This window comes from Pseudophryne corroboree, unplaced genomic scaffold (genome assembly GCF_028390025.1).
Source record: "Pseudophryne corroboree isolate aPseCor3 unplaced genomic scaffold, aPseCor3.hap2 scaffold_2070, whole genome shotgun sequence".
NCBI lineage: Eukaryota > Metazoa > Chordata > Amphibia > Anura > Myobatrachidae > Pseudophryne > Pseudophryne corroboree.
The window spans coordinates 1-27938 of record NW_026968712.1 but is presented as its reverse complement, the minus strand read 5'-3'; the positions used below and the strand labels follow the sequence as shown (position 1 = coordinate 27938).

At 35.7% G+C, this 27938-nt stretch overlaps 10 non-coding genes across 10 annotated transcripts; all 10 read right to left on the bottom strand.

Annotated features, from left to right (window-relative positions):
- Positions 1-403: 403 nt before the first annotated feature.
- Positions 404-496, bottom strand: TRNAI-UAU (transfer RNA isoleucine (anticodon UAU)). Its single transcript is given in 2 exon segments — positions 404-439; positions 459-496. It is a non-coding gene; the product is annotated as a tRNA-Ile (tRNA).
- Positions 497-1307: 811 nt separating this feature from the next.
- Positions 1308-1400, bottom strand: TRNAI-UAU (transfer RNA isoleucine (anticodon UAU)). The gene is given in 2 exon segments: positions 1308-1343; positions 1363-1400. It is a non-coding gene; the product is annotated as a tRNA-Ile (tRNA).
- A 7694-nt stretch (positions 1401-9094) lies between these two features.
- TRNAI-UAU (transfer RNA isoleucine (anticodon UAU)) lies at positions 9095-9187 on the bottom strand. The gene is given in 2 exon segments: positions 9095-9130; positions 9150-9187. It is a non-coding gene; the product is annotated as a tRNA-Ile (tRNA).
- Positions 9188-9992: 805 nt separating this feature from the next.
- On the bottom strand, positions 9993-10085 carry TRNAI-UAU (transfer RNA isoleucine (anticodon UAU)). Its single transcript is given in 2 exon segments — positions 9993-10028; positions 10048-10085. It is a non-coding gene; the product is annotated as a tRNA-Ile (tRNA).
- A 1717-nt stretch (positions 10086-11802) lies between these two features.
- On the bottom strand, positions 11803-11895 carry TRNAI-UAU (transfer RNA isoleucine (anticodon UAU)). The gene is given in 2 exon segments: positions 11803-11838; positions 11858-11895. It is a non-coding gene; the product is annotated as a tRNA-Ile (tRNA).
- Positions 11896-12708: 813 nt separating this feature from the next.
- TRNAI-UAU (transfer RNA isoleucine (anticodon UAU)) lies at positions 12709-12801 on the bottom strand. Its single transcript is given in 2 exon segments — positions 12709-12744; positions 12764-12801. It is a non-coding gene; the product is annotated as a tRNA-Ile (tRNA).
- A 3489-nt stretch (positions 12802-16290) lies between these two features.
- TRNAI-UAU (transfer RNA isoleucine (anticodon UAU)) lies at positions 16291-16383 on the bottom strand. Its single transcript is given in 2 exon segments — positions 16291-16326; positions 16346-16383. It is a non-coding gene; the product is annotated as a tRNA-Ile (tRNA).
- A 2622-nt stretch (positions 16384-19005) lies between these two features.
- Positions 19006-19098, bottom strand: TRNAI-UAU (transfer RNA isoleucine (anticodon UAU)). The gene is given in 2 exon segments: positions 19006-19041; positions 19061-19098. It is a non-coding gene; the product is annotated as a tRNA-Ile (tRNA).
- A 2618-nt stretch (positions 19099-21716) lies between these two features.
- Positions 21717-21809, bottom strand: TRNAI-UAU (transfer RNA isoleucine (anticodon UAU)). The gene is given in 2 exon segments: positions 21717-21752; positions 21772-21809. It is a non-coding gene; the product is annotated as a tRNA-Ile (tRNA).
- Positions 21810-22611: 802 nt separating this feature from the next.
- TRNAI-UAU (transfer RNA isoleucine (anticodon UAU)) lies at positions 22612-22704 on the bottom strand. Its single transcript is given in 2 exon segments — positions 22612-22647; positions 22667-22704. It is a non-coding gene; the product is annotated as a tRNA-Ile (tRNA).
- Between the last annotated feature and the right edge of the window lie 5234 nt (positions 22705-27938).

Genomic DNA, 27938 nt, shown 5'->3' with positions numbered 1-27938 from the left:
ATTTAAGACTGTTAGGTTTTTAATAGTCAATTATTTATTTTTGAGGAAAAAGTGAAGCTGTTTACTGTGTTCTTTGCATTACCAAGTCCAGCAAGAAATGTGCTGGTACTATCCAGAGCTGTCAGTATGGATTATCATGCTATATTGCAGAAAATCAATTTGATGCAACTGCTTTACCAACAGTATGTTAATCTTTTCCATTGCTGTTTTGTTGGCTGACTGAAGGAAGATATGCAGTGCATTTGAACCAAAGCAGATGTGTGCTGACAAGTTAAATGCACAATCATGTTTGTGTTTTTTCTTTCTTTCTTCCATCCTTTGTAATATCATATTAAATATTAAGGTAGCAGTTTATAATCAATGACTAATGACATAAGAAAAGGAAAAAAACAGTATACAAAGATGCTCCAGGTGAGGCTTGAACTCACAACCTCAGCATTGCTCAACAGATACTGTCTTATAAGTACCGCGCGCTTACCAATTGCGCCACTGGAGCACTTTGCAGCGTTAATTGGTTATGCTAGATGTGGATTTTATTCAATACAATCAGTACAACCATAAGAATTGAAAATGAAAATCATTTTCGGTGATGAATGATGAGCAACAAAGGAACATGCATGCTAGAAGCACTTGAATAAGCTGTCCACGGTGATAGAAAAGGTTTAAAAAACAACAACAACAATGTTATCATAATTAATGTCATATTTTAGCTTCTGTGGTCACTTTTTACAAGCTAAACACTGCAAGACTGTTTTACAGTTGAAGCAAGGATAAAATATCAACTCTACTAATGAGACACTTGCTGTAATGACTTCCAACTCAGACGGGACTTAAACCCACAACCACTGGATTAGGAGTACAGTGCCTTATCCATTATGCCAGTGGTGCTTACTGATGTCCTTATTTAAGACTGATAGGTTTTTAATAGTCAATTATTTATTTTTGAAAAAAAATTGAAGCTGTTTACTGTGTTCTTTGCATTACCAAGTCCAGCAAGAAATGTGCAGGTACTATCCAGAGCTGTCAGTATGGATTATCATGCTATATTGCAGAAAATCAATTTGATGCAACTGCTTTACCAACAGTATGTTATTCTTTTCCATTGCTGTTTTGTTGGCTGACTGAAGGAAGATATGCAGTGCATTTGAACCAAAGCAGATGTGTGCTGACAACTTAAATGCACAATCATGTTTGTGTTTTTTCTTTCTTTCTTCCATCCTTTGTAATATCATATTAAATATTAAGGTAGCAGTTTATAATCAATGACTAATGACATAAGAAAAGGAAAAAAAAACAGTATACAAAGATGCTCCAGGTGAGGCTTGAACTCACAATCTCGGCATTGCTCAATGGATACTGTCTTATAAGTACCGCGCGCTGACCAATTGCGCCACTGGAGCGCTTTGCAACATTGATTGGTTATGCTAGATGTGGATTTTATTCAATGCAATCAGTACAGTCATAAGAATTGAAAAAGAAAATCATTTTTGGTGATAAATGATGAGCAACAAAGGAACATGCATGCCAGATGGTACTTAAATAAGATGTCCACGGTGATAGAAAATGTTTAAAAAAAACAACAACAATGTTATCATAATAAATGTCATATTTTAGCTTCTGTGGTCATTTTTTGCAAGCTAAACACTGCAAGACTGTTTTACAGTCGAAGCAAGGATAAAATATCAATTCTAGTGATGAGACACTTGCTGTAATGACTTCCACCCCATATGGAACTTGGACCCCTGTCTTAGGAGGGCAGTGACTTATCCATTATGCCAGTGGTGCTTACTGATGTTCTTATTTAAGACTGTTAGGTTTTTAATAGTCAATTATTTATTTTTGAGGAAAAAGTGAAGCTGTTTACTGTGTTCTTTGCATTAACAAGTCCAGCAATAAATGTGCTGTTACTATCCAGAGCTGTCAGTATGGATTATCATGCTATATTGCAGAAAATCAATTTGATGCAACTGCTTTACCAACAGTATGTTAATCTTTTCCATTGCTGTTTTGTTGGCTGACTGAAGGAAGATATGCAGTGCATTTGAACCAAAGCAGATGTGTGCTGACAACTTAAATGCACAATCATGTTTGTGTTTTTTCTTTCTTTCTTCCATCCTTTGTAATATCATATTAAATATTAAGGTAGCAGTTTATAATCAATGACTAATGACATAAGAAAAGGAAAAAAAAACAGTATACAAAGATGCTCCAGGTGAGGCTTGAACTCACAACCTCGGCATTGCTCAACAGATACTGTCTTATAAGTTCCACACGCTGACCAATTGCGCCACTGGAGCACTTTGCAGCATTAATTGGTTATGCTAGATGTGGATTTTATTCAATACAATCAGTACAGTCATAAGAATTGAAAAAGAAAATAATTTTTGGTGATGAATGATGATCAACAAAGAAACATGCATGCCAGATGGCACTTGAATAAGCTGTCCACGGTGATAGAAAAGGTTTAAAAAACAACAACAACAACAACAACAATGTTATCATAATTAATGACATATTTTAGCTTCTGTGGTCATTTTTTACAAGCTAAACACTGCAAGACTGTTTTACAGTTGAAGCAAGGATAAAATATCAACTCAAGTGATAAGACAATTGCTGTAATGACTTCCAACTCAGACAGGACTTAAACCCACAACCACTGGCTTAGGAGAACAGTGCCTTATCCATTATGCCAGTGGTGCTTACTGATGTCCTTATGTAAGACTGATAGGTTTTTAATAGTCAATTATTTATTTTTGAAAAAAAGTGAAGCTGTTTACTGTGTTCTTTGCATTACCAAGTCCAGCAAGAAATGTGCTGGTACTATCCAGAGCTGTCAGTATGGATTATCATGCTATATTGCAGAAAATCAATTTGATGCAACTGCTTTCCCAACAGTATGTTAATCTTTTCCATTGCTGTTTTGTTGGCTGACTGAAGGAAGATATGCAGTGCATTTGAACCAAAGCAGATGTTAAATATTAATTTAATCAATGACTAATGACATAAGAAAAGGTAAAAAAAAAATGGATAGAAAGATGCTCCAGGTGAGGCTTGAACTCACAACCTCAGCATTGCTCAACAGATACTGTCTTATAAGTACCGCGTGCTGACCAATTGCGCCACTAGAGCACTTTGCAGTGTTAATTGGTTATGCTAGATGTGGATTTTATTCAATACAATCAGTACAGTCATAAGAATTGAAAAAGAAAATCATTTTTGGTGATGAATGATGAGCAACAAAGGAACATGCATGCCAGATGGCACTTGAATAAGCTGTCCATGGTGATAGAAAAGGTTTAAAAAACAACAACAACAATGTTATCATAATTAATGTCATATTTTAGCTTCTGTGGTCATTTTTTACAAGCTAAACACTGCAAGACTGTTTTACAGTTAAAGCAAGGATAAAATATCAACTCTAGTGATGAGACATTTGCTGTAATGACTTCCAACTCAGACGGGACTTAAACCCACAACCACTGGCTTAGGAGAACAGTGCCTTATCCATTATGCCAGTGGTGCTTACTGATGTCCTTATTTAAGACTGATAGGTTTTTAATAGTCAATTATTTATTTTTGAAAAAAAGTGAAGCTGTTTACTGTGTTCTTTGCATTACCAAGTCCAGCAAGAAATGTGCTGGTACTATCCAGAGCTGTCAGTATGGATTATCATGCTATATTGCAGAAAATCAATTTGATGCAACTGCTTTACCAATAGTATGTTAATCTTTTCCATTGCTGTTTTGTTGGCTGACTGAAGGAAGATATGCAGTGCATTTGAACCAAAGCAGATGTTAAATATTAATTTAATCAATGACTAATGACATAAGAAAAGGAAAAAAAACAGGATAAAAAGATGCTCCAGGTGAGGCTTGAACTCACAACCTCTGCATTGCTCAACAGACACTGTCTTATAAGAACCGCGCGCTGACCAATTGCGCCACTGGAACACTTTGCAGCATTAATTGGTTATGCTAGATGTGGTTTTTATTCAATACAATCAGTACAGTCATAAGAATTGAAAAAGAAAATCATTTTTGGTGATGAATGATGAGCAACAAAGGAACATGCATGCCAGATGGCACTTGAATAAGCTGTCCATGGTGATAGAAAAGGTTTAAAAAACAACAACAATGTTATCATAATTAATGTCATATTTTAGCTTCTGTGGTCATTTTTTACAAGCTAAACACTGCAAGACTGTTTTACAGTAGAAGCAAGGATAAAATATCAACTCTAGTGATGAGTCACTTGCTGTAATGACTTCCAACTCAGACAGGACTTAAACCCACAACCACTGGCTTAGGAGAACAGTGCCTTATCCATTATGCCAGTGGTGCTTACTGATGTCCTTATGTAAGACTGATAGGTTTTTAATAGTCAATTATTTATTTTTGAAAAAAAGTGAAGCTGTTTACTGTGTTCTTTGCATTACCAAGTCCAGCAAGAAATGTGCTGGTACTATCCAGAGCTGTCAGTATGGATTATTATGCTATATTGCAGAAAATCAATTTGATGCAACTGCTTTCCCAACAGTATGTTAATCTTTTCCATTGCTGTTTTGTTGGCTGACTGAAGGAAGATATGCAGTGCATTTGAACCAAAGCAGATGTTAAATATTAATTTAATCAATGACTAATGACATAAGAAAAGGTAAAAAAAAAATGGATAGAAAGATGCTCCAGGTGAGGCTTGAACTCACAACCTCTGCATTGCTCAACAGATACTGTCTTATAAGTACCGCGTGCTGACCAATTGCGCCACTAGAGCACTTTGCAGCGTTAATTGGTTATGCTAGATGTGGATTTTATTCAATACAATCAGTACAGTCATAAGAATTGAAAAAGAAAATCATTTTTGGTGATGAATGATGAGCAACAAAGGAACATGCATGCCAGATGGCACTTGAATAAGCTGTCCATGGTGATAGAAAAGGTTTAAAAAACAACAACAACAATGTTATCATAATTAATGTCATATTTTAGCTTCTGTGGTCATTTTTTACAAGCTAAACACTGCAAGACTGTTTTACAGTTGAAGCAAGGATACAATATCAACTCTAGTGATGAGACACTTGCTGTAATTACTTTCACCCCATATGGGACTTGGACCCCCTGGCTTAGGAGGGCAGTGAATTATCCATTATGCCAGTGGTGCTTACTAATGTTCTTATTTAAGACTGTTAGGTTTTTAATAGTCAATTATTTATTTTTGAGGAAAAAGTGAAGCTGTTTACTGTGTTCTTTGCATTACCAAGTCCAGCAAGAAATGTGCTGGTACTATCCAGAGCTGTCAGTCTGGATTATCATGCTATATAGCAGAAAATCAATTTGATGCAACTGCTTTACCAACAGTATGTTAATCTTTTCCATTGCTGTTTTGTTGGCTGACTGAAGGAAGATATGCAGTGCATTTGAACCAAAGCAGATATGTGCTGACAACTTAAATGCACAATCATGTTTGTGTTTTTTCTTTCTTTCTTCCATCCTTTGTAATATCATATTAAATATTAAGGTAGCAGTTTATAATCAATGACTAATGACATAAGAAAAGGAAAAAAAACAGTATACAAAGATGCTCCAGGTGAGGCTTGAACTCACAACCTCAGCATTGCTCAACAGATACTGTCTTATAAGTACCACACGCTGACCAATTGCACCACTGGAGCACTTTGCAGAACTGTTTGGTTATGCTAGATGTGGATTTTATTCAATACAATCAGTACAGTCATAAGAATTGAAAAAGAAAATCATTTTTGGTGATGAATGATGAGCAACAAAGGAACATGCATGCCAGATGGCACTTGAATAAGCTGTCCACGGTGATAAAAAAGGTTTAAAAAACAGCAATGTTATCATAATTAATGTCATATTTTAGCTTCTGTGGTCATTTTTTACAAGCTAAACACTGCAAGACTGTTTTACAGTTAAAGCAAGGATAAAATATCAACTCTAGTGATGAGACACTTGCTGTAATGACTTCCAACTCAGACGGGACTTAAACCCACAACCACTGGCTTAGGAGAACAGTGCCTTATCCATTATGCCAGTGGTGCTTACTGATGTCCTTATTTAAGACTGATAGGTTTTTAATAGTCAATTATTTATTTTTGAAAAAAAGTGAAGCTGTTTACTGTGTTCTTTGCATTACCAAGTCCAGCAAGAAATGTGCTGGTACTATCCAGAGCTGTCAGTATGGATTATCATGCTATATTGCAGAAAATCAATTTGATGCAACTGCTTTACCAATAGTATGTTAATCTTTTCCATTGCTGTTTTGTTGGCTGACTGAAGGAAGATATGCAGTGCATTTGAACCAAAGCAGATGTTAAATATTAATTTAATCAATGACTAATGACATAAGAAAAGGAAAAAAAACAGGATAAAAAGATGCTCCAGGTGAGGCTTGAACTCACAACCTCTGCATTGCTCAACAGACACTGTCTTATAAGAACCGCGCGCTGACCAATTACGCCACTGGAACACTTTGCAGCATTAATTGGTTATGCTAGATGTGGTTTTTATTCAATACAATCAGTACAGTCATAAGAATTGAAAAAGAAAATCATTTTTGGTGATGAATGATGAGCAACAAAGGAACATGCATGCCAGATGGCACTTGAATAAGCTGTCCACGGTGATAGAAAAGGTTTTAAAAACAACAACAACAATGTTATCATAATTAATGTCATATTTTAGCTTCTGTGGTCATTTTTTACAAGCTAAACACTGCAAGACTGTTTTACAGTTGAAGCAAGGATAAAATATCAACTCTAGTGATGAGACACTTGCTGTAATGACTTCCAACTCAGGCGGGACTTAAACCCACAACCACTGTCTTAGGAGAACAGTGCCTTATCCATTATGCCAGTGGTGCTTACTGATGTTCTTATTTAAGACTGTTAGGTTTTTAATAGTCAATTATTTATTTTTGAAAAAAAGTGAAGCTGTTTACTGTGTTCTTTGCATTACCAAGTCCAGCAAGAAATGTGCTGGTACTATCCAGAGCTGTCAGTATGGATTATCATGCTATATAGCAGAAAATCAATTTGATGCAACTGCTTTACCAACAGTATGTTAATCTTTTCCATTGCTGTTTTGTTGGCTGACTGAAGGAAGATATGCAGTGCATTTGAACCAAAGCAGATGTGTGCTGACAACTTAAATGCACAATCATGTTTGTGTTTTTTCTTTCTTTCTTCCATCCTTTGTAATATCATATTAAATATTAAGGTAGCAGTTTATAATCAATGACTAATGACATAAGAAAAGGAAAAAGAACAGTATACAAAGATGCTCCAGGTGAAGCTTGAACTCACAACCTCAGCATTGCTCAACAGATACTGTCTTATAAGTACCGCGCACCGACCAATTGCGCCACTGTAGCACTTTGCAGCATTGTTTGGTTATGCTAGATGTGGATTTTATTCAATACAATCAGTACAGTCATAAGAATTGAAAAAGAAAATCATTTTTGGTGATGACTGATGAGCAACAAAGGAACATGCATGCCAGATGGCACTTGAATAAGCTGTCCACGGTGATAAAAAAGGTTTAAAAAACAACAATGTTATCATAATTAATGTCATATTTTAGCTTCTGTGGTCATTTTTTACAAGCTAAACACTGCAAGACTGTTTTACAGTTGAAGCAAGGATAAAATATCAACTCTAGTGATGAGACACTTGCTGTAATGACTTCCAACTCAGACGGGACTTAAACCCACAACCACTGGCTTAGGAGAACAGTGCCTTATCCATTATGCCAGTGGTGCTTACTGATGTCCTTATTTAAGACTGATAGGTTTTTAATAGTCAATTATTTATTTTTTTTAAAAATATGAAGCTTTTTACTGTGTTCTTTGCATTACCAAGTCCAGCAAGAAATGTGCTGGTATTATCCAGAGCTGTCAGTATGGATTATCATGCTATATTGCAGAAAATCAATTTGATGCAACTGCTTTACCAACAGTATGTTAATCTTTTCCATTGCTGTTTTGTTGGCTGACTGAAGGAAGATATGCAGTGCATTTAAACCAAAGCAGATGTGTGCTGACAACTTAAATGCACTATCATGTTTGTGTTTTTTCTTTCTTTCTTCCATCCTTTGTAATATCATATTAAATATTAAGGTAGCAGTTTATAATCAATGACTAATGACATAAGAAAAGGAAAAAAACAGTATACAAAGAAGCTCCAGGTGAGGCTCGAACTCACAACCTCAGCATTGCTCAACAGATACTGTCTTATAAGTACCACGCGCTGACCAATTGCACCACTGGAGCACTTTGCAGCATTGTCTGGTTATGCTAGATGTGGATTTTATTTAATACAATCAGTACAGTCATAAGAATTGAAAAAAAAAATCAGTTTTGGTGATGAATGATGAGCAACAAAGGAACATGCATGCCAGATGGCACTTGAATAAGCTGTCCACTGTGATAGAAAAGGTTTAAAAAACAACAACAACAATTTTATCATAATTAATGTCATATTTTAGCTTCTGTGGTCACTTTTTACAAGCTAAACACTGCAATACTGTTTTACAGTTGAAGCAAGGATAAAATATCAACTCTAGTGATGAGACACTTGCTGTAATGACTTCCAACTCAGATGGGACTTAAACCCACAACCACTGGCTTAGGAGAACAGTGCCTTATCCATTATTCCAGTGGTGCTTACTGATGTCCTTATTTAAGACTGTTAGGTTTTTAATAGTCAATTATTTATTTTTTTAAAAAAGTGAAGCTGTTTACTGTGTTCTTTGCATTACCAAGTCCAGCAAGAAATGTGCTGGTACTATCCAGAGCTGTCAGTATGGATTATCATGCTATATTGCAGAAAATCAATTTGATGCAACTGCTTTACCAACAGTATGTTAATCTTTTCCATTGCTGTTTTGTTGGCTGACTGAAGGAAGATATGCAGTGCATTTGAACCAAAGCAGATGTGTGCTGACAACTTAAATGCACAATCATGTTTGTGTTTTTTCTTTCTTTCTTCCATCCTTTGTAATATCATATTAAATATTAAGGCTACAAGTTTATAATCAATGACTAATGACATAAGAAAAGGAAAAAAATTAGTATACAAAGATACTCCAGGTGAGGCTTGAACTCACAACCTCGGCATTGCTCAACAGATACTGTCTTATAAGTACCGCGCGCTGACCAATTGCGCCACTGGAGCGCTTTGCAACATTGATTGGTTATGCTAGATGTGGATTTTATTCAATGCAATCAGTACAGTCATAAGAATTGAAAAAGAAAATCATTTTTGGTGATGAATGATGAGCAACAAAGGAACATGCATGCCAGATGGCACTTGAATAAGCTGTCCACTGTGATAGAAAAGGTTTAAAAAAACAACAACAACAATGTTATCATAATAAATGTCATATTTTAGCTTCTGTGGTCATTTTTTGCAAGCTAAACTCTGCAAGACTGTTTTACAGTTGAAGCAAGGATAAAATATCAACTCTAGTGATGAGACACTTGCTGTAATGACTTCCACCCCATATGGAACTTGGACCCCCTGTCTTAGGAGGGCAGTGACTTATCCATTATGCCAGTGGTGCTTACTGATGTTCTTATTTAAGACTGTTAGGTTTTTAATAGTCAATTATTTATTTTTGAGGAAAAAGTGAAGCTGTTTACTGTGTTCTTTGCATTACCAAGTCCAGCAAGAAATGTGCTGGTTCTATCCAGAGCTGTCAGTATGGATTATCATGCTATATTGCAGAAAATCAATTTGATGCAACTGCTTTACCAACAGTATGTTAATCTTTTCCATTGCTGTTTTGTTGGCTGACTGAAGGAAGATATGCAGTGCATTTGAACCAAAGCAGATGTGTGCTGACAAGTTAAATGCACAATCATGTTTGTGTTTTTTCTTTCTTTCTTCCATCCTTTGTAATATCATATTAAATATTAAGGTAGCAGTTTATAATCAATGACTAATGACATAAGAAAAGGAAAAAAACAGTATACAAAGATGCTCCAGGTGAGGCTTGAACTCACAACCTCGGCATTGCTCAACAGATACTGTCTTATAAGTACCGCGCGCTGACCACTTGCGCCACTGGAGCACATTGCAGCATTAATTGGTTATGCTAGATGTGGATTTTATTCAATACAATCAGTACAGTCTTAAGAATTGAAAAAGAAAATCATTTTTGGTGATGAATGATGAGCAACAAAGGAACATGCATGCCAGATTGCATTTGAATAAGCTGTCCACTGTGATAGAAAAGGTTTAAAAAGCAACAACAACAACAATGTTATCATAATTCATGTCATATTTTAGCTTCTGTGGTCATTTTTTACAAGCTAAACACTGCAAGACTGTTTTACAGTTGAAGCAAGGATAAAATATCAACTCTAGTGATGAGACACTTGCTGTAATGACTTCCAACTCAGACGGGACTTAAACCCACAACCACTGGCTTAGGAGAACAGTGCCTTATTTATTATGCCAGTGTTGCTTACTGATGTCCTTATTTAAGACTGATAGGTTTTTAATAGTCAATTATTTATTTTTGAAAAAAAGTGAAGCTGTTTACTGTGTTCTTTGCATTACAAGTCCAGCAAGAAATGTGCTGGTACTATCCAGAGCTGTCAGTATGGATTATCATGCTATATTGCAGAAAATCAATTTGATGCAACTGCTTTACCAACAGTATGTTAATCTTTTCCATTGCTGTTTTGTTGGCTGACTGAAGGAAGATATGCAGTGCATTTGAACCAAAGCAGATGTGTGCTGACAAGTTAAATGCACAATCATGTTTGTGTTTTTTCTTTCTTTCTTCCATCCTTTGTAATATCATATTAAATATTAAGGTAGCAGTTTATAATCAATGACTAATGACATAAGATAAGGAAAAAAAAACAGTATACAAAGATGCTCCAGGTGAGGCTTGAACTCACAACCTTGGCATTGCTCAACAGATACTGTCTTATAAGTTTCGCGCGCTGACCAATTGCGCCACTGGAGCACTTTGCAGCATTGATTGGTTATGCTAGATGTGGATTTTATTCAATACAATCAGTACATTCATAAGAATTGAAAAAGAAAATAATTTTTGGTGATGAATGATGAGCAACAAAGGAACACGCATGCCAGATGGCACTTGAATTAGCTGTCCACGGTGATAGAAAAGGTTTAAAAAACAACAACAAAAATGTTATCATAATAAATGTCATATTTTAGCTTCTGTGGTCATTTTTTACAAGCTAAACAATGCAAGACTGTTTTACAGTTGAAGCAAGGATAAAATATCAACTCTAGTGATGAGACACTTGCTGTAATGACTTCCAACTCAGACGGGACTTAAACCCACAACCACTGGCTTAGGAGAACAGTGCCTTATCCATTATGCCAGTGGTGCTTACTGATGTCCTTATTTAAGACTGATAGGTTTTTAATAGTCAATTATTTATTTTTGAAAAAAAGTGAAGCTGTTTACTGTGTTCTTTGCATTACCAAGTCCAGCAAGAAATGTGCTGGTACTATCCAGAGCTGTCAGTATGGATTATCATGCTATATTGCAGAAAATCAATTTGATGCAACTGCTTTACCAACAGTATGTTAATCTTTTCCATTGCTGTTTTGTTGGCTGACTGAAGGAAGATATGCAGTGCATTTGAACCAAAGCAGATGTGTGCTGACAACTTAAATGCACAATCATGTTTGTGTTTTTTCTTTCTTTCTTCCATCCTTTGTAATATCATATTAAATATTAAGGAAGCAGTTTATAATCAATGACTAATGACATAAAAAAAGGAAAAAAAAGCATTATACAAAGCTGCTCCAGGTGAGGCTTGAACTCACAACCTCGGCATTGCTCAACAGATACTGTCTTATAAGTACCGCGCGCTGACCAATTGCGCCACTGGAGCACTTTGCAGCGTTAATTGGTTATGCTAGATGTGGATTTTATTCAATACAATCAGTACAGTCATAAGAATTGAAAAAGAAAATAATTTTTGGTGATGAATGATGAGCAACAAAGGAACATGCATGCCAGATGGCACTTGAATAAGCTGTCCACAGTGATAGAAAAGGTTTAAAAAACAACAACAACAATGTTATCATAATTAATGTCATATTTTAGCTTCTGTGGTCATTTTTTTACAAGCTAAACACTGCAAGACTGTTTTACAGTTGAAGCAAGGATAAAATATCAACTCTAGTGATGAGACACTTGCTGTAATGACTTCCAACTCAGACGGGACTTAAACCCACAACCACTGGCTTAGGAGAACAGTGCCTTATCCATTATGCCAGTGGTGCTTACTGAAGTCCTTATTTAAGACTGATAGGGTTTTAATAGTCAATTATTTATTTTTGAAAAAAAGTGAAGCTGTTTACTGTGTTCTTTGCATTACCAAGTCCAGCAAGAAATGTGCTGGTACTATCCAGAGCTGTCAGTATGGATTATCATGCTATATTGCAGAAAATCAATTTGATGCAACTGCTTTACCAACAGTATGTTATTCTTTTCCATTGCTGTTTTGTTGGCTGACTGAAGGAAGATATGCAGTGCATTTGAACCAAAGCAGATGTGTGCTGACAACTTAAATGCACAATCATGTTTGTGTGTTTTCTTTCTTTCTTCCATCCTTTGTAATATCATATTAAATATTAAGGCTACCAGTTTATAATCAATGACTAATGACATAAGAAAAGGAAAAAAAAACAGTATTCAAAGATGCTCCAGGTGAGGCTTGAACTCACAACCTCGGCATTGCTCAACAGATACTGTTTTATAAGTACCGCGTGCTGACCAATTGCGCCACTGGAGCGCTTTGCAACATTTATTGGTTATGCTAGATGTGGATTTTATTCAATGCAATCAGTACAGTCATAAGAATTGAAAAAGAGAATCATTTTTGGTGATGAATGATGAGCAACAAAGGAACATGCATGCCAGATGGTACTTAAATAAGCTGTCCACGGTGATAGAAAATGTTTAAAAAAAACAACAACAATGTTATCATAATAAATGTCATATTTTAGCTTCCGTGGTCATTTTTTGCAAGCTAAACACTGCAAGACTGTTTTACAGTCGAAGTAAGGATAAAATATCAACTCTAGTGATGAGACACTTGCTGTAATGACTTCCACCCCATATGGAACTTGGACCCCCTGTCTTAGGAGGGCAGTGACTTATCCATTATGCCAGTGGTGCTTACTGATGTTCTTATTTAAGACTATTAGGTTTTTAATAGTCAATTATTTATTTTTGAGGAAAAAGTGAAGCTGTTTACTGTGTTCTTTGCATTACCAAGTCCAGCAAGAAATATGTTGGTACTATCCAGAGCTGTCAGTATGGATTATCATGCTATATTGCAGAAAATCACTTTGATGCAACTGCTTTACCAACAGTATGTTAATCTTTTCCATTGCTGTTTTGTTGGCTGACTGAAGGAAGATATGCAGTGCATTTGAACCAAAGCAGATGTGTGCTGACAACTTAAATGCACAATCATGTTTGTGTTTTTTCTTTCTTTCTTCCATCCTTTGTAATATCATATTAAATATTAAGGTAGCAGTTTATAATCAATGACTAATGACATAAGAAAAGTAAAAAAAAAGTATACAATGATGCTTGAACTCACAACCTCAGCATTGCTCAACAGATACTGTCTTATAAGTACCGCGTGCTGACCAATTGCGCCACTGGAGCTCTTTGCAGCATTAATTGGTTATGCTAGATGTGGATTTTATTCAATACAATCAGTACAGTCATAAGAATTGAAAAAGAAAATAATTTTTGGTGATGAATGATGAGCAACAAAAAGGAACATGCATGCCAGATGGCACTTGAATAAGCTGTCCACGGTGATAGAAAAGGTTTAAAAAACAACAACAACAATGTTATCATAATTAATGTCATATTTTAGCTTCTGTGGTCACTTTTTACAAGCTAAACACTGCAAGACTGTTTTACAGTTGAAGCAAGGATAAAATATCAACTCTACTGATGAGACACTTGCTGTAATGACTTCCAACTCAGACGGGACTTAAACCCACAACCACTGGCTTAGGAAAACAGTGCCTTATCCATTATGCCAGTGGTGCTTACTGATGTCCTTATTTAAGACTGGTAGGTTTTTAATAGTCAATTATTTATTTTTGAAAAAAAGTGAAGCTGTTTACTGTGTTCTTTCCATTACCACGTCCAGCAAGAAATGTGCTGGTACTATCCAGAGCTGTCAGTATGGATTATCATGCTATATTGCAGAAAATCAATATGATGCAACTGCTTTACCAACAGTATGTTAATCTTTTCCATTGCTGTTTTGTTGGCTGACTGAAGGAAGATATGCAGTGCATTTGAACCAAAGCAGATGTGTGCTGACAACTTAAATGCACAATCATGTTTGTGTTTTTTCTTTCTTTCTTTCTTCCATCCTTTCTAATATCATATTAAATATTAAGGTAGCAGTTTATAATCAATGACTAATGACATAAAAAAAGGAAAAAAAAACATTATACAAAGCTGCTCCAGGTGAGACTTGAACTCACAACCTCGGCATTGCTCAACAGATACTGTCTTATAAGTACCACGCGCTGACCAATTGAGCCACTGGAGCACTTTGCAGCATTAATTGGTTATGCTAGATGTGGATTTTATTCAATGCAATCAGTACAGACATAAGAATTGAAAAAGAAAATCATTTTTGGTGATGAATGATGAGCAACAAAGGAACATGCATGCCAGATGGTACTTAAATAAGCTGTCCACGGTGATAGAAAATGTTTAAAAAAAACAACAACAATGTTATCATAATAAATGTCATATTTTAGCTTCCGTGGTCATTTTTTGCAAGCTAAACACTGCAAGACTGTTTTACAGTCGAAGTAAGGATAAAATATCAACTCTAGTGATGAGACACTTGCTGTAATGACTTCCACCCCATATGGAACTTGGACCCCCTGTCTTAGGAGGGCAGTGACTTATCCATTATGCCAGTGGTGCTTACTGATGTTCTTATTTAAGACTGTTAGGTTTTTAATAGTCAATTATTTATTTTTGAGGAAAAAGTGAAGCTGTTTACTGTGTTCTTTGCATTACCAAGTCCAGCAAGAAATATGCTGGTACTATCCAGAGCTGTCAGTATGGATTATCATGCTATATTGCAGAAAATCACTTTGATGCAACTGCTTTACCAACAGTATGTTAATCTTTTCCATTGCTGTTTTGTTGGCTGACTGAAGGAAGATATGCAGTGCATTTGAACCAAAGCAGATGTGTGCTGACAACTTAAATGCACAATCATGTTTGTGTTTTTTCTTTCTTTCTTCCATCCTTTGTAATATCATATTAAATATTAAGGTAGCAGTTTATAATCAATGACTAATGACATAAGAAAAGTAAAAAAAAAGAATACAATGATGCTTGAACTCACAACCTCAGCATTGCTCAACAGATACTGTCTTATAAGTACCGCGTGCTGACCAATTGCGCCACTGGAGCTCTTTGCAGCATTAATTGGTTATGCTAGATGTGGATTTTATTCAATACAATCAGTACAGTCATAAGAATTGAAAAAGAAAATAATTTTTGGTGATGAATGATGAGCAACAAAGGAACATGCATGCCAGATGGCACTTGAATAAGCTGTCCACGGTGATAGAAAAGGTTTAAAAAACAACAACAACAATGTTATCATAATTAATGTCATATTTTAGCTTCTGTGGTCACTTTTTACAAGCTAAACACTGCAAGACTGTTTTACAGTTGAAGCAAGGATAAAATATCAACTCTAGTGATGAGACACTTGCTGTAATGACTTCCAACTCAGACGGGACGTAAACCCACAACCACTGGCTTAGGAGAACAGTGCCTTATCCATTATGCCAGTGTTGCTTACTGATGTCCTTATTTAAGACTGATAGGTTTTTAATAGTCAATTATTTATTTTTGAAAAAAAGTGAAGCTGTTTACTGTGTTCTTTGCATTACCAAGTCCAGCAAGAAATGTGCTGGTACTATCCAGAGCTGTCAGTATGGATTATCATGCTATATTGCAGAAAATCAATTTGATGCAACTGCTTTACCAACAGTATGTTAATCTTTTCCATTGCTGTTTTGTTGGCTGACTGAAGGAAGATATGCAGTGCATTTGAACCAAAGCAGATGTGTGCTGACAACTTAAATGCACAATCATGTTTGTGTTTTTTATTTCTTTCTTCCATCCTTTGTAATATCATATTAAACATTAAGGTAGGAGTTTATAATCAATGACTAATGACATAAAAAAAGAAAAAAAAAACATTATACAAATCTGCTCCAGGTGAGGCTTGAACTCACAACCTTGGCATTGCTCAACAGATACTGTCTTATAAGAACCAAGCGCTGACCAATTGCGCCACTGGAGCACTTTACAGCATTAATTGGTTATGCTAGATGTGGATTTTATTCAATACAATCAGTACAGTCATAAGAATTGAAAAAGAAAATCATTTTTGGTGATGAATGATGAGCAGCAAAGTAACATGCATGCCAGATGGCACTTGAATAAGCTGTCCACTGTGATAGAAAAGGTTTAAAAAACAACAACAATGTTATCATAATTAATGTCATATTTTAGCTTCTGTGGTCATTTTTTACAAGCTAAACACTGCAAGACTGTTTTACAGTTAAAGCAAGGATAAAATATCAACTATAGTGATGAGCCACTTGCTGTAATGACTTCCAACTCAGACGGGACTTAAACCCACAACCACTGGCTTAGGAGAACAGTGCCTTATCCATTATGCCAGTGGTGCTTACTGATGTCCTTATTTAAGACTGATAGGGTTTTAATAGTCAATTATTATTATTTTTTTTAAAATTGAAGCTGTTTACTGTGTTCTTTGCATTACCAAGTCCAGCAAGAAATGTGCTGGTACTATCCAGAGCTGTCAGTATGGATTATCATGCTATATTGCAGAAAATCAATTTGATGCAACTGCTTTACCAACAGTATGTTAATCTTTTCCATTGCTGTTTTGTTGGCTGACTGAAGGAAGATATGCAGTGCATTTGAACCAAAGTAGATGTGTGCTGACAACTTTAATGCACAATCATGTTTGTGTTTTTTCTTTCTTTCTTCCATCCTTTGTAATATCATATTAAATATTAAGGTAGCAGTTTATAATCAATGACTAATGACATAAGAAAAGGAAAAAAAACAGTATACAAAGATGCTCCAGGTGAGGCTTGAACTCACAACCTCGGCATTGCTCAACAGATACTGTCTTATAAGTACCGCGCGCTGACCAATTGCGTCACTGGAGCACTTTTCAGCATTATTTGGTTATGCTAGATGTGGATTTTATTCAATACAATCAGTACAGTCATAAGAATTGAAAAAGAAAATCATTTTCGGTGATGAATGATGAGCAACAAAGGAACATGCATGCCAGATGGCACTTGAATAAGCTGTCCACTGTGATAGAAAAGGTTTAAAAGACAACAACAACAACAATGTTATCATAATTAATGTCATATTTTAGCTTCTGTGGTCATTTTTTACAAGTTAAACACTGCAAGACTGTTTTACAGTTGAAGCAAGGATAAAATATCAACTCTAGTGATGAGACACTTGCTGTAATGACTTCCAACTCATACGGGACTTAAACCCACAACCACTGGCTTAGGAGAACAGTGCCTTATCCATTATGCCAGTGGTGCTTACTGATGTCCTTATTTAAGACTGATAGGGTTTTAATAGTCAATTATGTATTTATTTTTAAAAATTGAAGCTGTTTACTGTGTTCTTTGCATTACCAAGTTCAGCAAGAAATGTGCTGGTACTATCCAGAGCTGTCAGTATTGATTATCATGCTATATTGCAGAAAATCAATTTGATGCAACTGCTTTACCAACAGTATGTTATTCTTTTCCATTGCTGTTTTGTTGGCTGACTGAAGGAAGATATGCAGTGCATTTGAACCAAAGCAGATGTGTGCTGACAACTTAAATGCACAATCATGTTTGTGTGTTTTCTTTCTTTCTTCCATCCTTTGTAATATCATATTAAATATTAAGGCTACCAGTTTATAATCAATGACTAATGACATAAGAAAAGGAAAAAAACACAGTATACAAAGATGCTCCAGGTGAGGCTTGAACTCACAACCTCGGCATTGCTCAACAGATACTGTTTTATAAGTACTGCGCGCTGACCAATTGTGCCACTTGAGTATTTTGCAGCATTAATTGGTTATGCTAGATGTGGATTTTATTCAATACAATCAGTACAGTCATAAGAATTGAAAAAGAAAATCATTTTTGGTGATGAATGATGAGCAACAAAGGAACATGCATGCCAGATGGCACTTGAATGAGCTGTTCACGGTGATAGAAAAGGTTTAAAAAACAACAACAACAATGTGATCATAATTAATGTCATATTTTAGCTTCTGTGGTCATTTTTTACAAGCTAAACACTGCAAGACTGTTGTACAGTTGAAGCAAGGATAAAATATCAACTCTAGTGATGAGACACTTGCTGTAATTACTTCCAACTCAGACTGGACTTAAACCCACAACCACTGGCTTAGGAGAACAGTGCCATATCCATTATGCCAGTGGTGCTTACTGATGTCTATATTTAAGACTGATAGGTTTTTAATAGTCAATTATTTATTTTTGAGGGAAAAGTGAAGCTGTTTACTGTGTTCTTTGCATTACCAAGTCCAGCAAGAAATGTGCTGGTACTATCCAGAGCTGTCAGTATGGATTATCATGCTATATTGCAGAAAATCAATTTGATGCAACTGCTTTACCAACAGTATGTTAATCTTTTCCATTGCTGTTTTGTTGGCTGACTGAAGGAAGATATGCAGCGCATTTGAACCAAAGCAGATGTGTGCTGACAACTTAAATGCACAATCATGTTTGTGTGTTTTCTTTCTTTCTTCCATCCTTTGTAATATCATATTAAATATTAAGGCTACCAGTTTATAATCAATGACTAATGACATAAGAAAAGGAAAAAAAACAGTAGACAAAGATGCTCCAGGTGAGGCTTGAACTCACAACCTCGGCATTGCTCAACAGATACTGTCTTATAAGTACCGCGCGCTGACCAATTGCACCACTGGAGCACTTTGCATCATTGACTGGTTATGCTAGATGTGGATTTTATTCAATGCAATCAGTACAGTCATAAGAATTGAAAAAGAAAATCATTTTTGGTGATGAATGATGAGCAACAAAGGAACATGCATGCCAGATGGTACTTAAATAAGCTGTCCACGGTGATAGAAAATGTTTAAAAAAAAACCAACAACAATGTTATCATAATAAATGTCATATTTTAGCTTCTGTGGTCATTTTTTGCAAGCTTAACACTGCAAGACTGTTTTACAGTTGAAGGAAGGATAAAATATCAACTCTACTGATGAGACACTTGCTGTAATGACTTCCAACTCAGACTGGACTTAAACCCACAACCACTGGCTTAGGAGAACAGTGCCTTATCCATTATGCCAGTGGTGCTTACTGATGTCCTTATTTAAGACTGATAGGGTTTTAATAGTCAATTATTTATTTTTGGGGAAAAAATTAAGCTGTTTACTGTGTTCTTTGCATTACCAAGTCCAGCAAGAAATGTGCTGGTACTATCCAGAGCTGTCAGTATGGATTATTATGCTATATTGCAGAAAATCAATTTGATGCAACTGCTTTACCAACAGTATGTTTTTCTTTTCCATTGCTGTTTTGTTGGCTGACTGAAGGAAGATATGCAGTGCATTTGAACCAAAGCAGATGTGTGCTGACAACTTAAATGCACAATCATGTTTGTGTGTTTTCTTTCTTTCTTCCATCCTTTGTAATATCATATTAAATATTAAGGCTACCAGTTTATAATCAATGACTAATGACATAAGAAAAGGAAAAAAAACAGTATACAAAGATGCTCCAGGTGAGGCTTGAACTCACAACCTCGGCCTTGCTCAACAGATACTGTCTTATAAGTACCGCGCGCTGACCAATCGCGCCACTGGAGAACTTTGCAACATTTTTTGGTTATGCTAGATGTGGATTTTATTCAATGTAATCAGTACAGTCATAAGAATTGAAAAAGAAAATCATTTTTGGTGATGAATGATGAGCAACAAAGGAACATGCATGCCAGATGGTACTTAAATAAGCTGTCCACGGTGATAGAAAATGTTTAAAAAAAACAACAACAATGTTATTATAATAAATGTCATATTTTTGCTTCTGTGGTCATTTTTTGCAAGCTAAACACTGCAAGACTGTTTTACAGTCGAAGCAAGGATAAAATATCAACTCTAGTGATGAGACACTTGCTGTAATGACTTCCACCCCATATGGAACTTGGACCCCCTGTCTTAGGAGGGCAGTGACTTATCCATTATGCCAGTGGTGCTTACTGATGTTCTTATTTAAGACTGTTAGGTTTTTAATAGTCAATTATTTATTTTTGAGGAAAAAGTGAAGCTGTTTACTGTGTTCTTTGCATTACCAAGTCCAGCAAGAAATATGCTGGTACTATCCAGAGCTGTCAGTATGGATTATCATGCTATATTGCAGAAAATCAATTTGATGCAACTGCTTTACCAACAGTATGTTATTCTTTTCCATTGCTGTTTTGTTGGCTGACTGAAGGAAGATATGCAGTGCATTTGAACCAAAGCAGATGTGTGCTGACAACTTAAATGCACAATCATGTTTGTGTTTTTCTTTCTTTCTTCCATCCTTTGTAATATCATATTAAATATTAAGGTAGCAGTTTATAATCAATGACTAATGACATAAGAAAAGGAAAAAAAAAAACAGTATACAATGATGCTTCAGGTGAGGCTTGAACTCACAACTTTGGCATTGCTCAACAGATACTGTCATTATAAGTTTTGCGCGCTGACCAATTGTGCCACTGGAGCACTTTGCAGCATTAATTGGTTATGCTAGATGTGGATTTTATTCAATACAATCAGTACATTCATAAGAATTGAAAAAGAAAATCATTTTCGGTGATGAATGATGAGCAACAAAGGAACATGCATGCCAGATGGCACTTTAATAAGCTGTCCACGGTGATAGAAAAGGTTTAAAAAACAACAACAACAATGTTATCATAATAAATTTCATATTTTAGCTTCTGTGGTCATTTTTTACAAGCTAAACACTGCAAGACTGTTTTACAATTGAAGGAAGGATAAAATATCAACTCTAGTGATGAGACACTTGCTGTAATGACTTCCAACTCAGACGGGACTTAAACCCACAACCACTGGCTTAGGAGAACAGTGCCTTATCCATTATGCCAGTGGTGCTTACTGATGTCCTTATTTAAGACTGATAGGTTTTTAATAGTCAATTATTTATTTTTGAAAAAAAGTGAAGCTGTTTACTGTGTTCTTTGCATTACCAAGTCCAGCAAGAAATGTGCTGGTAATATCCAGAGCTGTCAGTATGGATTATCATGCTATATTGCAGAAAATCAATTTGATGCAACTGCTTTACCAACAGTATGTTAATCTTTTCCATTGCTGTTTTGTTGGCTGACTGAAGGAAGATATGCAGTGCATTTGAACCAAAGCAGATGTGTGCTGACAACTTAAATGCACAATCATGTTTGTGTTTTTTCTTTCTTTCTTCCATCCTTTGTAATATCATATTAAACATTAAGGTAGCAGTTTATATTCAATGACTAATGACATAAAAAAAGGAAAAAAAAAACATTATACAAAGCTGCTCCAGGTGAGGCTTGAACTCACAACCTCGGCATTGCTCAACAGATACTGTCTTATAAGTACCGCGTGCTGACCAATTGCGCCACTGGAGCACTTTGCAGCATTATTTGGTTATGCTAGATGTGGATTTTATCCAATACAATCAGTACAGTCATAAGAATTGAAAAGGAAAATCATTTTTGGTGATGAATGATGAGCAACAAAGGAACATGCATGCCAGATGGTACTTAAATAAGCTGTCCACGGTGATAGAAAATGTTTAAAAAAAACAACAATGTTATCATAATAAATGTCATATTTTAGCTTCTGTAGTCATTTTTTGCAAGCTAAACACTGCAAGACTGTTTTACAGTCGAAGCAAGGATAAAATATCAACTCTAGTGATGAGACACTTGCTGTAATGACTTCCACCCCATATGGAACTTGGACCCCCTGTCTTAGGAGGGCAGTGACTTATCCATTATGCCAGTGGTGCTTACTGATGTTCTTATTTAAGACTGTTAGGTTTATAATAGTCAATTATTTATTTTTGAGGAAAAAGTGAAGCTGTTTACTGTGTTCTTTGCATTACCAAGTCCAGCAAGAAATATGCTGGTACTATCCAGAGCTGTCAGTATGGATTATCATGCTATATTGCAGAAAATCAATTTGATGCAACTGCTTTACCAACAGTATGTTAATCTTTTCCATTGCTGTTTTGTTGGCTGACTGAAGGAAGATATGCAGTGCATTTGAACCAAAGCAGATGTGTGCTGACAACTTAAATGCACAATCATGTTTGTGTTTTTTCTTTCTTTCTTCCATCCTTTGTAATATCATATTAAACATTAAGGTAGCAGTTTATAATCAATGACTAATGACATAAAAAAAGGAAAAAAAAACATTCTACTAAGCTGCTCCAGGTGAGGCTTGAACTCACAGCCTCGGCATTGCTCAACAGATACTGTGTTATAAGTACCGCGCGCTGACCAATTGCGCCACTGGAGCACTTTGCAGCATTAATTGGTTATGCTAGATGTGGATTTTATTCAATACAATCAGTACAGTCATAAGAATTGAAAAAGAAAATAATTTTTGGTGATGAATGATGAGCAACAAAGGAACATGCATGCCAGATGGCACTTGAATAAGCTGTCCACTGTGATAGAAAAGGTTTAAAACACAACAACAACAATGTTATCATAATTAATGTCATATTTTAGCTTCTGTAGTCATTTTTTACAAGCTAAACACTGCAAGACTGTTTTACAGTTGAAGCAAGGATAAAATATCAACTCTAGTGGTGAGACACTTGCTGTAATGACTTCCAACTCAGACGGGACTTAAACCCACAACCACTGGCTTAGGAGAACAGTGCCTTATCCATTATGCCAATGGTGCTTACTGATGTCCTTATTTAAGACTGATAGGGTTTTAATAGTCAATTATTTATTTTTGGGGAAAAATTGAAGCTGTTTACTGTGTTCTTTGCATTACCAAGTCCAGCAAGAAAAGTGCTGGTACTATCCAGAGCTGTCAGTATGGATTATCATGCTATATTGCAGAAAATCAATTTGATGCAACTGCTTTACCAACAGTATGTTATTCTTTTCCATTGCTGTTTTGTTGGCTGACTGAAGGAAGATATGCAGTGCATTTGAACCAAAGCAGATATGTGCTGACAACTTAAATGCACAATCATGTTTGTGTGTTTTCTTTCTTTCCTTCATCCTTTGTAATATCATATTAAATATTAAGGCTACCAGTTTATAATCAATGACTAATGACATAAGAAAAGAAAAAAAAATAGTATTCAAAGATGCTCCAGGTGAGGCTTGAACTCACAACCTCAGCATTGCTCAACAGATACTGTCTTATAAGTACCGCGTGCTGACCAATTGCGCCACTAGAGCACTTTGCAGCATTAATTGGTTATGCTAGATGTGGATTTTATTCAATACAATCAGTACAGTCATAAGAATTGAAAAAGAAAATCATTTTTGGTGATGAATGATGAGCAACAAAGGAACATGCATGCCAGATGGCACTTGAATAAGCTGTCCACGGTGAAAGAAAAGGTTTAAAAAACAACAACAACAATGTTATCATAATTAATGTCATATTTTAGCTTCTGTGGTCATTTTTTACAAGCTAAACACTGCAAGACTGTTTTACAGTTGAAGCAAGGATAAAATATCAACTCTAGTGATGAGACACTTGCTGTAATGACTTCCAACTCAGACAGGACTTAAACCCACAACCACCGGCTTAGGATAACAGTGCCTTATCCATTATGCCAGTGGTGCTTACTGATGTCCTTATTTAAGACTGATAGGTTTTTAATAGTCAATTATTTATTTTTGAAAAAAAGTGAAGCTGTTTACTGTGTTCTTTGCATTACCAAGTCCAGCAAGAAATGTGCTGGTACTATCCAGAGCTGTCAGTATGGATTATCATGCTATATTGCAGAAAATCAATTTGATGCAACTGCTTTACCCACAGTATGTTAATCTTTTCCATTGCTGTTTTGTTGGCTGGCTGAAGGAAGATATGCAGTGCATTTGAACCAAAGCAGATGTGTGCTGACAACTTAAATGCACAATCATGTTTGTGTTTTTTCTTTCTTTCTTCCATCCTTTGTAATATCATATTAAATATTAAGGTAGCAGTTTATAATCAATGACTAATGACATAAAAAAAGGAAAAAAAAACATTATACAAAGCTGCTCCAGGGGAGGCTTGAACTCACAACTTCGGCATTGCTCAACAGATACTGTCTTATAAGTACCGCGCGCTGACCAATTGCGCCACTGGAGCACTTTGCAGCATTAGTTGGTTATGCTAGATGTGGATTTTATTTAATACAATCAGTACAGTCATAAGAATTGAAAAAGAAAATCATTTTTGGTGATGAATGATGAGCAACAAAGGAACATGCATGCCAGATGGCACTTGAATAATCTGTCCACGGTGTTAGAAAATGTTTAAAAAACCACAACAACAATGTTATCATAATTAATGTCATATTTTAGCTTCTGTGGTCATTTTTTACAAGCTAAACACTGCAAGACTGTTGTACAGTTGAAGGAAGGATAAAATATCAACTCTAGTGAAGAGACACTTGCTGTAATGACTTCCAACTCAGACGGGACTTGGACCCCCTGGCTTAGGAGGGCAGTGACTTATCCATTATGCCAGTGGTGCTTACTGATGTTCTTATTTAAGACTGTTAGGTTTTTAATAGTCAATTATTTATTTTTGAGGAAAAAGTGAAGCTGTTTACTGTGTTCTTTGCATTACCAAGTCCAGCAAGAAATGTGCTGGTACTATCCAGAGCTGTCAGAATGGATTATCATGCTATATTGCAGAAAATCAATTTGATGCAACTGCTTTACCAACAGTATGTTAATCTTTTCCATTGCTGTTTTGTTGGCTGACTGAAGGAAGATATGCAGTGCATTTGAACCAAAGCAGATGTGTGCTGACAACTTAAATGCACAATCATGTTTGTGTTTTTTCTTTTTTTCTTCCATCCTTTGTAATATCATATTACATATTAAGGTAGCAGTTTATAATCAATAACTAATGACATAAGAAAAGGGAAAAAAAAACAGAATACAAATATGCTCCAGGTGAGGCTTGAACTCACAACCTCGAAATTGCTCAACAGATACTGTCTTATAAGTACCACGTGCTGACCAATTGCGCCACTGGAGTACTTTGCAGCGTTAATTGGTTATGCTAGATGTGTATTTTATTCAATACAATCAGTACAGTCATAAGAATTGAAAAAGAAAATCATTTTTGGTGATGAATGATGAGCAACAAAGGAACATGCATGCCAGATGGCACTTGAATAAGCTGTCCACGCTGATAGAAAAGGTTTAAAAAACAACAACAACAATGTTATCATAATTAATGTCATATTTTAGCTTCTGTGGTCATTTTTTTACAAGCTAAACACTGCAAGACTGTTTTACAGTTGAAGCAAGGATAAAATATCAACTCTAGTGATGAGACACTTGCTGTAATGACTTCCAACTCAGAGGGGACTTAAACCCACAACCACTGGCTTAGGAGAACAGTGCCTTACCCATTATGCCAGTGGTGCTTACTGATGTTCTTATTTAAGACTGTTAGGTTTTTAATAGTCAATTATTTATTTTTGAGGAAAAAGTGAAGCTGTTTACTGTGTTCTTTGCATTACCAAGTCCAGCAAGAAATGTGCTGGTACTATCCAGAGCTGTCAGTATGGATTATCATGCTATATTGCAGAAAATCAATTTGATGCAACTGCTTTACCAACAGTATGTTAATCTTTTCCATTGCTGTTTTGTTGGCTGACTGAAGGAAGATATGCAGATGTGTGCTGACAACTTAAATGCACAATCATGTTTGTGTTTTTTCTTTCTTTCTTCCATCCTTTTTAATATCATATTAAATATTAAGGTAGCAGTTTATAATCAATGACTAATGACATAAGAAAAGGAAAAAAAACAGTATACAAAGCTGCTCCAGGTGAGACTTGAACTCACAACCTCGGCATTGCTCAACAGATACTGTCTTATAAGTACCGCACGCTGACCTATTGCACCACTGGAGCACTTTGCAGCATTGGTTGGTTATGCTAGATGTGGATTTTATTCAATACAATCAGTACAGTCATAAGAATTAAAAAAGAAAATCATTTTTGGTGATGAATGATGAGCAACAAAGGAACATGCATGCCAGATGGCACTTGAATAAGCTGTCCACGGTGATAGAAAAGGTTTAAAAAACAACAACAACAACAACAATGTTATCATAATTAATGTCATATTTTAGCTTCTGTGGTCATTTTTTACAAGCTAAACACTGCAAGACTGTTTTACAGTTGAAGCAAGGATAAAATATCAACTCTAGTGATGAGACACTTGCTGTAATTACTTCCACCCCATATGGGACTTGGACCCCCTGGCTTAGGAGGGCAGTGACTTATCCATTATGCCAGTGGTGCTTACTGATGTTCTTATTTAAGACTGTTAGGTTTTTAATAGTCAATTATTTATTTTTGAGAAAAAAGTGAAGCTGTTTACTGTGTTCTTTGCATTACCAAGTCCAGCAAGAAATGTGCTGGTACTATCCAGAGCTGTCAGAATGGATTATCATGCTATATTGCAGAAAATCAATTTGATGCAACTGCTTTACCAACAGTATGTTAATCTTTTCCATTGCTGTTTTGTTGGCTGACTGAAGGAAGATATGCAGTGCATTTGAACCAAAGCAGATGTGTGCTGACAACTTAAATGCACAATAATGTTTGTGTTTTTTCTTTTTTTCTTCCATCCTTTGTAATATCATATTACATATTAAGGTAGCAGTTTATAATCAATAACTAATGACATAAGAAAAGGGAAAAAAAAAACAGAATACAAAGATGCTCCAGGTGAGGCTTGAACTCACAACCTCGGCATTGCTCAACAGATACTGTCTTATAAGTACCACGTGCTGACCAATTGCGCCACTGGAGTACTTTGCAGCATTAATTGGTTATGCTAGATGTGTATTTTATTCAATACAATCAGTACAGTCATAAGAATTGAAAAAGAAAATCATTTTTGGTGATGAATGATGAGCAACAAAGGAACATGCATGCCAGATGGCACTTGAATAAGCTCTCCACGGTGAAAGAAAAGGTTTAAAAAACAACAACAACAATGTTATCATAATTAATGTCATATTTTAGCTTCTGTGGTCATTTTTTACAAGCTAAACACTGCAAGACTGTTTTACAGTTGAAGCAAGGATAAAATATCAACTCTAGTGATGAGACACTTGCTGTAATGACTTCCAACTCAGACAGGACTTAAACCCACAACCACCGGCTTAGGATAACAGTGCCTTATCCATTATGCCAGTGGTGCTTACTGATGTCCTTATTTAAGACTGATAGGTTTTTAATAGTCAATTATTTATTTTTGAAAAAAAGTGAAGCTGTTTACTGTGTTCTTTGCATTACCAAGTCCAGCAAGAAATGTGCTGGTACTATCCAGAGCTGTCAGTATGGATTATCATGCTATATTGCAGAAAATCAATTTGATGCAACTGCTTTACCAACAGTATGTTAATCTTTTCCATTGCTGTTTTGTTGGCTGACTGAAGGAAGATATGCAGTGCATTTGAACCAAAGCAGATGTGTGCTGACAACTTAAATGCACAATCATGTTTGTGTTTTTTATTTCTTTCTTCCATCCTTTGTAATA